Raw genomic sequence first — 12201 nt, forward strand, 5'->3', positions numbered from 1 at the left:
CTTCTCATCCCTTCGGTATCTTTCAGGGCGAGACATCACAGGCTGTGCTGGTAAACACAAGCCTGTGGTGTGTATTTAAGTGCACTGACATCAATTTACACAGTTATGGAGTGCTAGGGTTGAATTTTCATCTCATGTAACCTTCAGCTTCATTTGGACCCACCACAGAGGCCTTGCCTTGCTTTAAATAGTGTCATGAATATTCAACCTGGAAAACAAGAGCAAATACACCTGGAGCTAAGACCTGACGGAAATTGGGAAATGGTGTCCTATAAAAATGCATTTGTGCACTTTTGACACTTAATTTCCATGTGAATGAATACTCCCCAATCTTGATATGCTAATATCTGGTGTGGATTTCTGGCACTTCTTGGCAGTTGGCAGCACTGTGTAACAGACTAAAAAGCTGATTCAAAACTTGACGTTTGACCTTTTTAATACTCGTGCTAATCATGCTATTGGTTCTACTTAATGTGCTACAGTTAAGGTGTTTTCTGCTGCAATCCAAAAGGAAATTCTCTCCTTGAGCAGTGATCTCTTATCAAGTGAATTTAAATTCCTTGTCTAATCTTTTGTGTTAGTGAATCTGACTCGACAGCTTTGCAGCAGTTCTCGCCGAGGGCTTTGAGTGTCTCCAAGGTGTCTGATTTTGTTGGCTGTAAGAGTGAAGCACTTCCATATTTGGCTGCTGGCGTGAGCGTACTAAAGCAGTAAAGATGAAATGGGATTTGGCCTAAGACATAGTGGACAGTTTGACACTGCTGCCAGGGTTTCAGCGGCTTGACTCAAACTACTGCTGCTGCTGCCCACTGACATAAGTGAGAATGACTTTATGTCTGTTAATGCAGCCCACACGGACTTGGCCTCTTTATCCCTGACTCTAGATGTAGAATTGGAGGGCATCTGACCCATAGATTCAAGCCAATCAGAAAAATAAAAAATAAAAATCATATCCTGCCACACTTCTCATGAAAGCTCCCCCTGATTCCTCTTCATGGTTCTCCTTTTAGGAGGCATGTTATTGATACCACACAATCTCAAATATTGGAAAGCTTTATAAGGTTAATGCTACAAATATAACTCAAGCTTTCATGACCAGTGCCAGATATAAAATGTGAATACTGGGGTAGATCATCAGAATTTTATAGAACTTGACTTGCTTGGTTTCCCCACAGTAACATGGGATTTGAAGGTTAAGACTTCAGACTTGTTTATGACTCACACTTGTGAGAGTTATTCCCACTTGTGGGAGCTGTCTTAGTTCGTAAAGAGAGAGAGAAAACACCAGAGATGTTTCTCGTTGAAATGTGTGACTGAACTGCACGGCACTATTTGATCCAACCCGAGGCTATGTGGCTCACAGTCTTTCGACCAGCGACAAAGTTTATAAAGTTTTGCCATTCAAAGCCCATTTAAGCCGTCACAGGGCTCCTGCTTTTTAACACCTACATGTATTAAACTTGGGCTTTGATACAAGAATTCAACAGAGCAACAATTCAGTTTTTAGGACATAAGGTTATTCTATTATGGTGCCAGCCAATGTAACTGCATCCTAAAATAATTTAATAAAGAAACAAAAAGATTATTACATTATTTTACTTTCAAACTTAGACTTCTTTAAAGACTTATTTCCAAAAATAATTATTTTTAATCCCTCTCTTAAAGGGTTAAAGACACTGTCTCCAAATGTAATACCTACTGCAAGTTTTCATTGGTTTTAATTTAAATCAGTCAGAAGTAACAGCGCACCAGCCATCACCAGCTTGATGTTTTTGAAACCAGATGTTATGAGCGGTGTACAGTAAGACGTGTACTTAAAGGAGATGTATTTGGATCCTTTTGTCCCCAATTATTAGCAAGCGACACTGAAATAATTGGCTGATGATGATCACCCCAAATGGCATTTAATCAGCACGAATAATGGACTGGCCATTTAATCCAACTACTGTTAATGATCTCTTCTGTTATCATCCATGCATTATTCTACTGCATGTAGTATTGTGCTTTCTTACACACACACACACACACACACACACACACACAGAGGCAGGGCAGTATCACTCTGTGTCATGAGCTGGCAGCTCTGTACTCGAGGGATCAGCCACTCAGCGGGGTCTGAGAGGCGGGGGGCAGGAGGGAGAAAAAGATTTGTGTAGAAGAAAAGCTCAAGAGGCCACTCGTCAAAACAATGTGGCACCTCTATGACTTTCTCTTTAAAATTCAGGGGCAGGAAAGGTTACTGTGAGTTAAACTAGGGAGAGAGGTAACAGAAATGTGGCCTACATATGGTAAAATTAACTGCTGGAATGGCATTCTGGGAATAAATGTCAGATAACCACTCGAGAGATGGAGCAACACGTCGATATCTTTCACACTGTAAAGATGAGTCATGATTCTTGCAGATTTTGGTTGCTTCTATTACATTTTTGTCCACCTGACATGCAGACAGAGATTGATGATAGACTACACCAGAGTATTTCCAATATATCAGACCTCATGAAGTCCACCACAAGTTGAAACATGTATTTTGATGCTACTTGTTTTGTTATGTGGGGATTTATTGAATCAGTTTTTGTTCATCAAATGATCAGAAACATCAGAAAAATGTATCTTTTAAAAAAAAACAAACAACTAAGTACCAGAGATGTGTGAAAATGCCAATTACAAGCCCTAAAAAATGCAGTAGACATTTTTTTTTCTTTTTAATACAGAAACTCGTCACACACTCTAAGATTGAAGCCATTTTGTTACAGTGTGCGCTAAGTAATTAAAGTCATCACCTCCTGTAAGAAATGTATTCAGTAGACACTCCGTAAGTTGGTTTCCCACAGTCTTCTGTTTCAAAGAGTTTCAAACTATTTTGCCAAAACAATGGGCCATAACTGTTTGAACAGTGGGTTTGCCTCAAGATGCAAACAACACATACCACTCAAGAACAGAGAGGACAAATAAGAATTAAATTAAAACATCTTAAAAAAACAAAACGAGCAAAATAATTCTTTAACAGTCTTTGGACCAATAACACGAAGATTAACTTGTACCAGAATGATGGGAAACAAAAAGTATGGAGAGGGAAAGGAAGGGCATGGCAAAGCATCCCACACTCCATAGACAAATGTGTTAGTTTGCTTTGTGAGGTTCAAGGATGTGCACCTTGCTCAAAGGTGTATCAACAAAGATTTGAGAAACAGCAAAGGAGCCGGATCTAAAAGTCAACGCGTTCTTCGTTTAAAAAAAAAAAAAATCCCTTTAACGATCATGATGCTTGTGCATGTTTCATGGTATGATTAAAAACAATATTTAGCAGGTAAAAACATTGATCACACAGGCTCTGTCTGCATTCAATACTTTATTTCCAGGGAGACTTTCACAATACAGTATTTTCAAGCTAAGATGTTTGATACCACTGTATGTGTGTTGTGTTGCTCACTGCACAGTGGGGGCAGAGTTGTGTCGTAACAAGGCATCAGATTGCACTGATTAATGCCTTTAATAATGCTAGAAGCACACTGAGGGGAAGAATAAAAACACTCCCAGGGACGTGCCGAAGAATGAATTAAACACACCCCGTGTCCAAGGCCATCAAGCAAGCTGCCAACAAGCTTTAATAAGTGCTACAGAATCGGAAAAAGCACACAGGAAACTTGTGGCTGATGTCAGTAGTAAAAGCTGATGTTGATAATCACATTTCACACCTCGATGCTTCTGATAGCAAAGGCTTCAGGAAAACACACCAGTGTGTTTGTTTCAATATGTTAACCCTTGAAAATGGATGAAACAGATGCATCATGACACATCGGCTTTAGAGATTGGAAAATAGAGCAATCTGCATACCAAACATCTCCAGCGTATTACGACCTGTACATCGCAAAGCTTGCTCATCTGAACAATGTATTATACCTGTAGTAATTACAGACTATTATACTGTGTGACTGCTTCAAATAGTTAAAAAAAATGTATATACTGAAGAAACTGTCAGTCATTAGCAAATGATGATATTAGCAATAAAAACAAAGGAGGTAGAAAAGAGGAAAATTTGCTCCTCTAAATATGAGATAAAAGTGCGACATCCAGAGCTCTGGTCAGGGTAAATTAGAGGAAGTAGAAACAACAGCTAAAATTTCTTGAGCTCAGTGTGATTGGCTAGCAGTGACGTTCTCCTACTGAAAGACACGCTGAGACATTTACTTAACATGAACCACTAAATCAAGTTTAACTAAATGAGGCAGGGGATGTCAGCACATCAGGTACGTCAATACACCTTTTACACAAACAAGACTGATTTATTCCCACAGGGTATAGACTGACTATCACCACTGTCAACAAATGAGGAGGCCAGTTGAGAGCGAGGTGCAAAACACAACACAGCCATTCACACTGACATGCATGTTTTCCTTTTTGGAACAATGGAGATTTAGATCTCAGGAACACCAAGGAAACAAAAAGAGAAAGATGACGTCAGTGAGTCCTGCAGTGAAATACAAAGGCTCACACCAAAAATAGCTCAACATTACTGACAAGAATTTTAATTAATCTGGAGTTTACCAACCTAATTGCTGGGCAACATCAATAAAAAGGACTCAAGTACAGCAACAACAAGAGAACTACTAATTAGGCAGGCTGCAAACAAATGTTCAGCATACCCCAATTATCTAAACCAATTAAAGTGAAAGTGAAGATAAAAGTAATGTACTTATTGTAAATTCACGTATTTAAAAATAATTCCAAGACAACCTAAAGCTTCCGACTAAATGTGAAGAAACAATGGCTATGTCTGTGTATGGTGCTGAAGAGATACAAATTCAAATTGCACTTGGGCCATGCCATAATTCTGCAAAATATCCCTTTATCCCTGAGAAAAACAGGTCAAAGTCATCGGTGGTGACCCTCCAGCCCTAAGCTCCTAATCTTTCTTCTGCTTCCTTGTCCAGGCTGCTTATTATGTCCTGCCAAGTCCAGCCAACCTCCATGTGTGGGGCAAGAGGGAGACTCCCGACTGCCTATTATGCTCTGGAAAAGGATCCTTAGAACACCTGTTGAGTAGCTGCCCCAAGGCCCCTGCAGAAGGTCACTATCATTGGCGCCATGACCAAGTGCTCAAGGCAGTTGAAAAAAAGCATAGCTAGCACCATCAGCTCAAGCAAATACCATCTTGCCTCGAAGAGGGAAATTACTTTTGTCAAAGCTGGAGAAGAAACCCACCAACAGCATAAGACAAGATCAGGTCTTCTCCACACAGCCTCTGACTGGCAGCTTCAGGTAGACCTGGGAAAGCAGTTGAGGTTTCCTTAGAACACTGTCAACGTTTCACTTCGACTAGACATGATCACCACCTCAGACAGAACAAAACAACTCATCATGCTGGAACTCGCAGTGCCCTGGGGAGAGCAAATAGAAGAGGCCAATAAGAGAAAGCGTGCAAAGTACCAGGAATTGGTTTAGAAGGGCCGGCAGCAGGGCTGGAAGACTTATTATGAACCAGTGAAGGTGGGCTGTAGAGGCTTTGGAGGACACTCACTCTGCAGAGTCTTCAAGCGTCTGGGCCTAATAGGAACGGCTAAGAAGAAGGCCATTAAATCTGTGAGTGAAACCGCAGAGAAAGCCACAAGTTTGCTGTGGATAAAGAGGGCAGATCCGTGGACAGTTGTTGCTGGGACGCAAGGTGGGGTCTGATCAACCCCAGCTGGGTCGCCTGGGTGAGGGTGTCTGATGCTGCAACACCCATTGACCCCAGGTTACATCACTGATGATGCACCCCAGCGCATGCAGGAGATGTATCTTATACATAAACATACATATACTATTTTCTAGCATTCCTTTAGGCCAAGAAAATAAGTGGTGGATTTATCAATAATTAAACAATTTTTTATTTACTTATTTTTAACAGCTCTAGATGGGATAAAGAGAAGATCAAGAATGAACTTTTACAGCTTCTGTTGCTGTTCTGCTTCAACAATGTGAGTGATGAGTAAAGTTTTAAAAAAGTTGTTAGTAAGATGGTAGAACATGCAAAATTTAGACCGAGACATCAGCCATGTTTGTATCCAAGCTGCATTGACTGTTTGGAGAAGGTAACGGCCCACCCGCCAACCTGAAGCTACTGATTTAGGGGTCTAATTTTACCTCATTTTGATCAGTAATCACCAAGTAGAGAATAACTAACATTGCCCTCCTTAAAATTTGAAGAATGCATGTTCAGCCAATCAAGCCTCTGGCTCCACTTCTCTACCCACATATGTTGGCAGTGTGTGTATTTTGTGTGTACGATTATGTGTTGCAGTCTGCAGAGAGTGGCTTGGACAGCTCCCTAACTAAGATGAATCACTCAGCCAAGCCTCTGGGTGACCAGCAGGCATTCTGGGACACGTGGCCCAGATTACAGCAGCGTCTGTGGGGACGCCGTGAGCCGACACCTCCCTTCCTTCCAGATCCTGACACGCTGCCCTCTTCTCCTCCCCTCTGTCCTTCTTCACCTCCTCCTCCCCGTTCCTTCTCAATTCACTGACAGTCGCCGTCACTCCTAAACATCTCTTGAAATTGATTTTTTAATTTTCCCCTCCCTTCTTCAATTCCCACTTCTACTCATGACACTTGCATTTTGTTTCTTTTTTTTCCCTCTTTCATTTCCTGCCCCATATCTGCTCTGTGATCTTGCACATAAACAAAACTGAAAAGCGTGCTTACCCAGACACATGACCAGCTCATGATTTATTTAAAGACTCCTTTTTGTTTTTATACAACCACTTGTCACTGGTTATTAAATAGCTTAAAACACTGGCCCCCAAAGCTGCAAGACTATGCTGTGGTTCATTTCTATTATTTGTTTCTTTCTGCCTTCTTTCTGTCTGTAGTTAATAAGAACAAATTCAATATTGCTGTAAATATGTTGAGTATTATTGCAGGTCAACAACAATGTTTGACCACAGTTTTAAGTGGTGGGTTCATTATAACCCCTCTGTGGAAAATATTAATTACCACCATCAGAATGGAGGTACAAGAAATCACATGTACAAACTTCTCATGCTCAGGTGTCTTCTATATGTTCCAGTGAAACTCTGCTGAACAAATCCAGGTGATGAGGTAGGGATGTCACCAGAACTAATACTAATACTCATGATACCAAAACTCTGAAAATGCGATTGTACTTGTTCACTAGCTGCAATTCTTCCAGAACTGATGGGGGCAGCATGCACCTGCAAGCATTCTTGTCTAGATGCTGAAGGAGGAGGACACCCACACACACAGCAAAAACTACACATAGATGCTCCATCTCCACTCATTCATAAGACAGACAGCATCGGGTATGGAAGTACGTTATCCTTAAATACACAGAACCATTTTGTTTGAGAAAGCTGGCACTGTTGTTGTGAAATCCACTACGTTCCATAGAATAAAATGTTAAAAATGCTTATGTCAAAATAATGTAACTAACGTTATACTGCATCAAATGTTTTCTGCAAGTCCTCAAAACACATGTAGACTGGATGGGCAACCCCGCCACACACACTCAAATATTCTCGAGAAGATAAAGAGCTGGTCCAGCGTCCCCGCGACCAGGACAAGAACCGCATTGTTCCTCTTGAATCCGAGGTTCAACTAATGGACAGATCCTCCCTTTCCAGCACCCTGGCATAGACCTTACTGGGGAAGCTGAGGAGTGTGATCCCCACCAATAGTTCGAGCACACCCTCCAGTCCCCTTTCTTAAAGATGGAGACCACCACCCCAGTCTTCCAATCCAGTGGCACTGCCCCAGATCTCCACGCGATGTTGCAGAGACGTGTCAACCAAGACAGTCACATTGTCAGCATGACAAGGCCTCTCACAGCTCCTGGGTTTTATGTTTAATAGGAAGCCCAGAATTGTACTTTTATGCTCCCCCTTCCTTCTTGCGTTCACACTGGTTGTCATTTTGCTTTCTGTAGCCCTGCAAAATCACAGTGAACAGGACCGTTGCGAGATTGTGTCCGCACATTGTGAGTGAAACTGGCCGTGCCCGATGGTAGATTGCAAATTGCTGTCAAATAATACTATAGTGCAGCGATCTAGCGGGAGAAAGTATGAGTGTGGTATTTGCAATGGGGCGGAGTACGGGTGCGCTTGCTTGTTAATTGCAGTGATAGAAGAGTTCTAAGAAGCCTCCTGTGGGTGGTGGGCCTGAAGAAGAGATGACTTTTTAAATAATGGGATAATCATTTTGTTTTGGTATCAAACTGGGTCGTGCAATTCTACTGGTACTGGCACCAACTAATACATTTCTGATATAGTGACATCCCTTATATAAGGTGTGTGCTGCTTGTAGTCTGTGGTGACATATTTGCCATTGTTACTAATGTTTGTAATATTTATAATTGTGATAACTATTTTATGTTGTGGTTTTACCACAAAAAAAAAAAAAAGATTTCTAAAAGGCTAATAAACTAATGGAAAAATAGAATACCACTTCTTTCCAGTATTAACATAGTCTGGCAAAACTCATGTTACTGGTAGGTCTAAATGTTTGAAGAACACAATGATCAGAAAACTAGAGCTAAATGCATGAAAATCCAATCTGTCCAGCAAGGATAGAATTGAGATGGCTTAAACGACTTTTTGACATCTGGTGGAAAAATTGATCAGAAAATCCAAATAGTGTAAATAAATGAAGGATTTGTGGTACCACACTGGTGTCTGTTTACGCAGTTCTTCTTCTGGATCAGAAGAGGGAGGAATTGTTGAAATTCGAACAATGCTGAGGCTATGGAAACAGTCTTGTTTGAAGTACTCCAAAAAGCCAAAAGAATGAATACTGATTGGTTGAAAAGTTGGCTTTAACAGAAAAGGGAATGACAGTGGAGCTCACCACAAAGAGGAAGAAAACCAAAAGACAAACAAACAAACAACAAAACCCCAACAAAGATCAAAAAAGTACATATGAGAAGCAGACAAAATGGCTACAGTGGACAGTTTTTTTTGGTTTCATATCACTATTAGCCGTTATTTTCTCTGTAAGGACTGCCTATCACCTGACCAACCCGGCAACACACCAGGGCATTTAGCTTTCTGTGAGGCCACTGGTTTTAAACAGCACACCCTCACCTCCACGTATCTCTCTTGAATTTTCACCTCTGTATCATAAATATTTTCTCTTGCCAAAGTGATAATTAAATATCTCCTTTTAAGTCTTCATGCGCTAGACAGTATTTACTACCCTGTATGTGGGGCTCCACATCTAGTGCAGTTGTATCTTTTTATCTAGTGCAGTGTTAAAAGGACAAGGAAGTGTTATGTTTCACTTCATGAATTCATTAAGCCATGCAATGGTGAGAGCAGAATGAATATGGAAAAAGTAAGCGAGAGTAAGACCGAGTGTCAGCTGAAGGAGGCCCGTTTGGAGGCTGCTGTCCTGACAGCTGTATTGGAGAGGCTTAGGCAACACACACTCACACACAAACCACTCTGAGGAGGTGACAGCTTTCAGTAGTAAAGAAGCCTGCTGTTGTGTGAATGGTTGCTCTTGTCCTCCTCCCCACTCACTCTGTCTCTCTCGCTCGCTCACTCACTCCGGGTTTAATAACTTGCTTCAGGGGGAAAAACGTAGGATGATCGAGGGAAGAAAAATAAACACAGATCTGAGATGGAAGAGATGGAATTGTAATAATTTAAGGAAAACATATAGGAAAGGAAAGGGAAGGAAACTGAGAACAGTAAAAAAAAAAAAAAAAAAAGGAAAACAGATATATGCCAGTATTGATTTACATGTTGTCTGATATGCAAATAAATTAAATAAATTCAGTAAAAGCATACAATACGACTTACTGAGTTTTCTGTGTGGGTCAGAGCAGAGTCTGAACTTATAACCTTGAATTAGAGCTGGAGAAAGCAATGCTGGCATTCCCAAAGGTGAAAAATGCAAATACCTGCAAGGTATAAAAATATTTCCCGGCAGGACGCCTCAGGTTGGAATATTAACCAAGGTAACTGATGGTTTTTACAAGGGACTCATCCACATACACTATATTGCCAAAAGTATTCACTCATCTGCCTTCAGACCCATATGAACTTGAGTGAAATCCCACTCTTAATCCATAGGGATTAATATGATGTCGGCCCACCCTTTGCAGGTATAACAGCTTCAACTCTTCTGGGAAGGTTTTCTACAAAGTTAAGGAGTGTTCATGGGAATTTCTGACCATTCTTCCAAAAGTGCATTTGTGAGGTCAGACACTGATGTTGGACAAGAAGGCCTGGCTCACAGTCTCTGCTTTAATTCATCCCAAAGGTGTTGTATCAGGTTGAGGCTGCAGGCCAGTCAAGATCTTCCACACCAAACTCACTCATCCATGTCTTTATGGAGCTGCTTTGTGCACTGGTGCACAGTCATGTTGGAACAGGAAGGGGCCATCCCCAAACTGTTCCCACAAAGTTGGGAGCATGAAATTGTCCAAAATGTCTTGGTATGCAGAAGCATTAAGAGTTCCTTTCACTGGAACTAAGGGGCCGAGCCCAACTCCTGAAACCCCCCCCCCCCACCAAACTTTACACTTGGCACAATGCAGTCAGACAAGTACCGTTCTCCTGGCAACCACCAAACCCAGACTCATCCATCAGATTGCCAGATGGTGAAGCGTGATTCATCACTCCAGAGAACACGTCTCCACTGCTTTAGAGTCCAGTGGCGGCGTGCTTTTTACCATTGCATCTGACACTTTTTATTACGCTTGATTCCATGAACCTTTCTGCACACTGTTCTGGAGCTACTCTGAAGGCCACATGAAGCTTGGAGGTCTATATTGAGTGAGTCAGCAGAAAGTTGGCGACCTCTGCACACTATGCGCCTCAGCACCTGCTGACCCCAGTCTGTGATGTTACATGGCCTACCACTTCATGGCTGAGTTGCTGTCTTTACCAGTCGCTCCCTCTTTGTTATAATCCCACTAACAGCTGACTGTGGAATATTTAGTAGTGAGGAAATTTTACGACTGGATTTGTTGCACAGGTGTCATCCTATCACGGTACCATGCTGGAATTCACTGAGCTCCTGAGAGCGACCCATTCTTTCACTAATGTTTGCAGAAGCAGTCTGCATGCCTAGGTGCATGGATTTATACACCTGTGGCCATGGAAGTGATTGGAACACCTGAATTCAATGATTTGGATGGGTGAGTGAAAACTTTTAGATGTACACTATATTGCCAAATAATATGGAAATTAGAGCTACAACAATGAATTGATAAAATAAAAAATCAATTATTTAAACTGCTGGCAACAAATTTCATCATCATTTTGTTTTGTCACTCGCCACGTCGCAGGGCCGCTTACATCACCTGCAGAGCTTTATAAATGATGGCTAATAAAGTAAAAAAACAAAACAAACTCAACCTGCAATGCGAGCTAAATGAGGTGAGGAGGAGGCGGCAACTTCAACGGAAACTAAAAAGTAAATAAATTCTACAAATGAAACATGACCGACGCATGTCCTCAAAGCCTGGAAGCACTTTGCGCTTCACGTAGCTAAAAAAATGTTTAACATGCCAGCTTTGCATATGTGATTTACAATTCTGCTACTTTTTAGTTTTAGTTTAATTAGCTCAAGCAGTGTTTAAATGTGTTTTATAAATAAATCTAACTTGTACACAATAATGGTAATAATTCAGTGATAAAGAATTCATATGTCTGACATAGCTCATCTCCTATTTGTATGCGACCTGAAAAATCTGATGGCTGTTGGTACAAATGATTAAGCTTTAAGTTTTGATTTTCTGAAAGTATGAGTGGAGACTGTGTGGTGTATGAGAGCGAGGAGTGAAGCAGGATGAACTGCATTTAGACAGGGATTTTTACTTGTGTATCTTCTGTTTAATTGCTCTTTGCGCTACTTACTTGCCTTAAACTAATATTGCAAATAAAACATGGAATTTATTGAGCTGTTTATTGTGCTATAATACATGCTCATATACATATACTGTCTCTTATTCTGAAAAGAAAAAAAAACAGCAAACAGTGACAGGCTTCATGATGGGAAAGACATGCACACGGCAGCGAGCAGCTGTCTTGACTGAAATCATTCTCAACATGATCATCGCTGACATGAGGCCTCTGTCGATGGCTGAAGACAGAAGCTTCACGAAAACGATCTGCACCTTTAATCCAGGTTACTCTTCCCGCAAGAACACATATTACAAAGCTCATGGAGCGAAACTACGAAGACTGCAATTAACAC

General features: G+C 41.1%; 1 protein-coding gene across 1 annotated transcript in view; it reads right to left on the reverse strand.

Annotated features, from left to right (window-relative positions):
- Positions 1 to 12201, reverse strand: part of man1a1 (mannosidase, alpha, class 1A, member 1) — a 163398-nt gene that overhangs the window by 38794 nt on the left and 112403 nt on the right. The window lies entirely within an intron of this gene.

The sequence above is a fragment of the Archocentrus centrarchus genome, chromosome 24, assembly GCF_007364275.1.
Source record: "Archocentrus centrarchus isolate MPI-CPG fArcCen1 chromosome 24, fArcCen1, whole genome shotgun sequence".
NCBI classification, from domain to species: domain Eukaryota; kingdom Metazoa; phylum Chordata; class Actinopteri; order Cichliformes; family Cichlidae; genus Archocentrus; species Archocentrus centrarchus.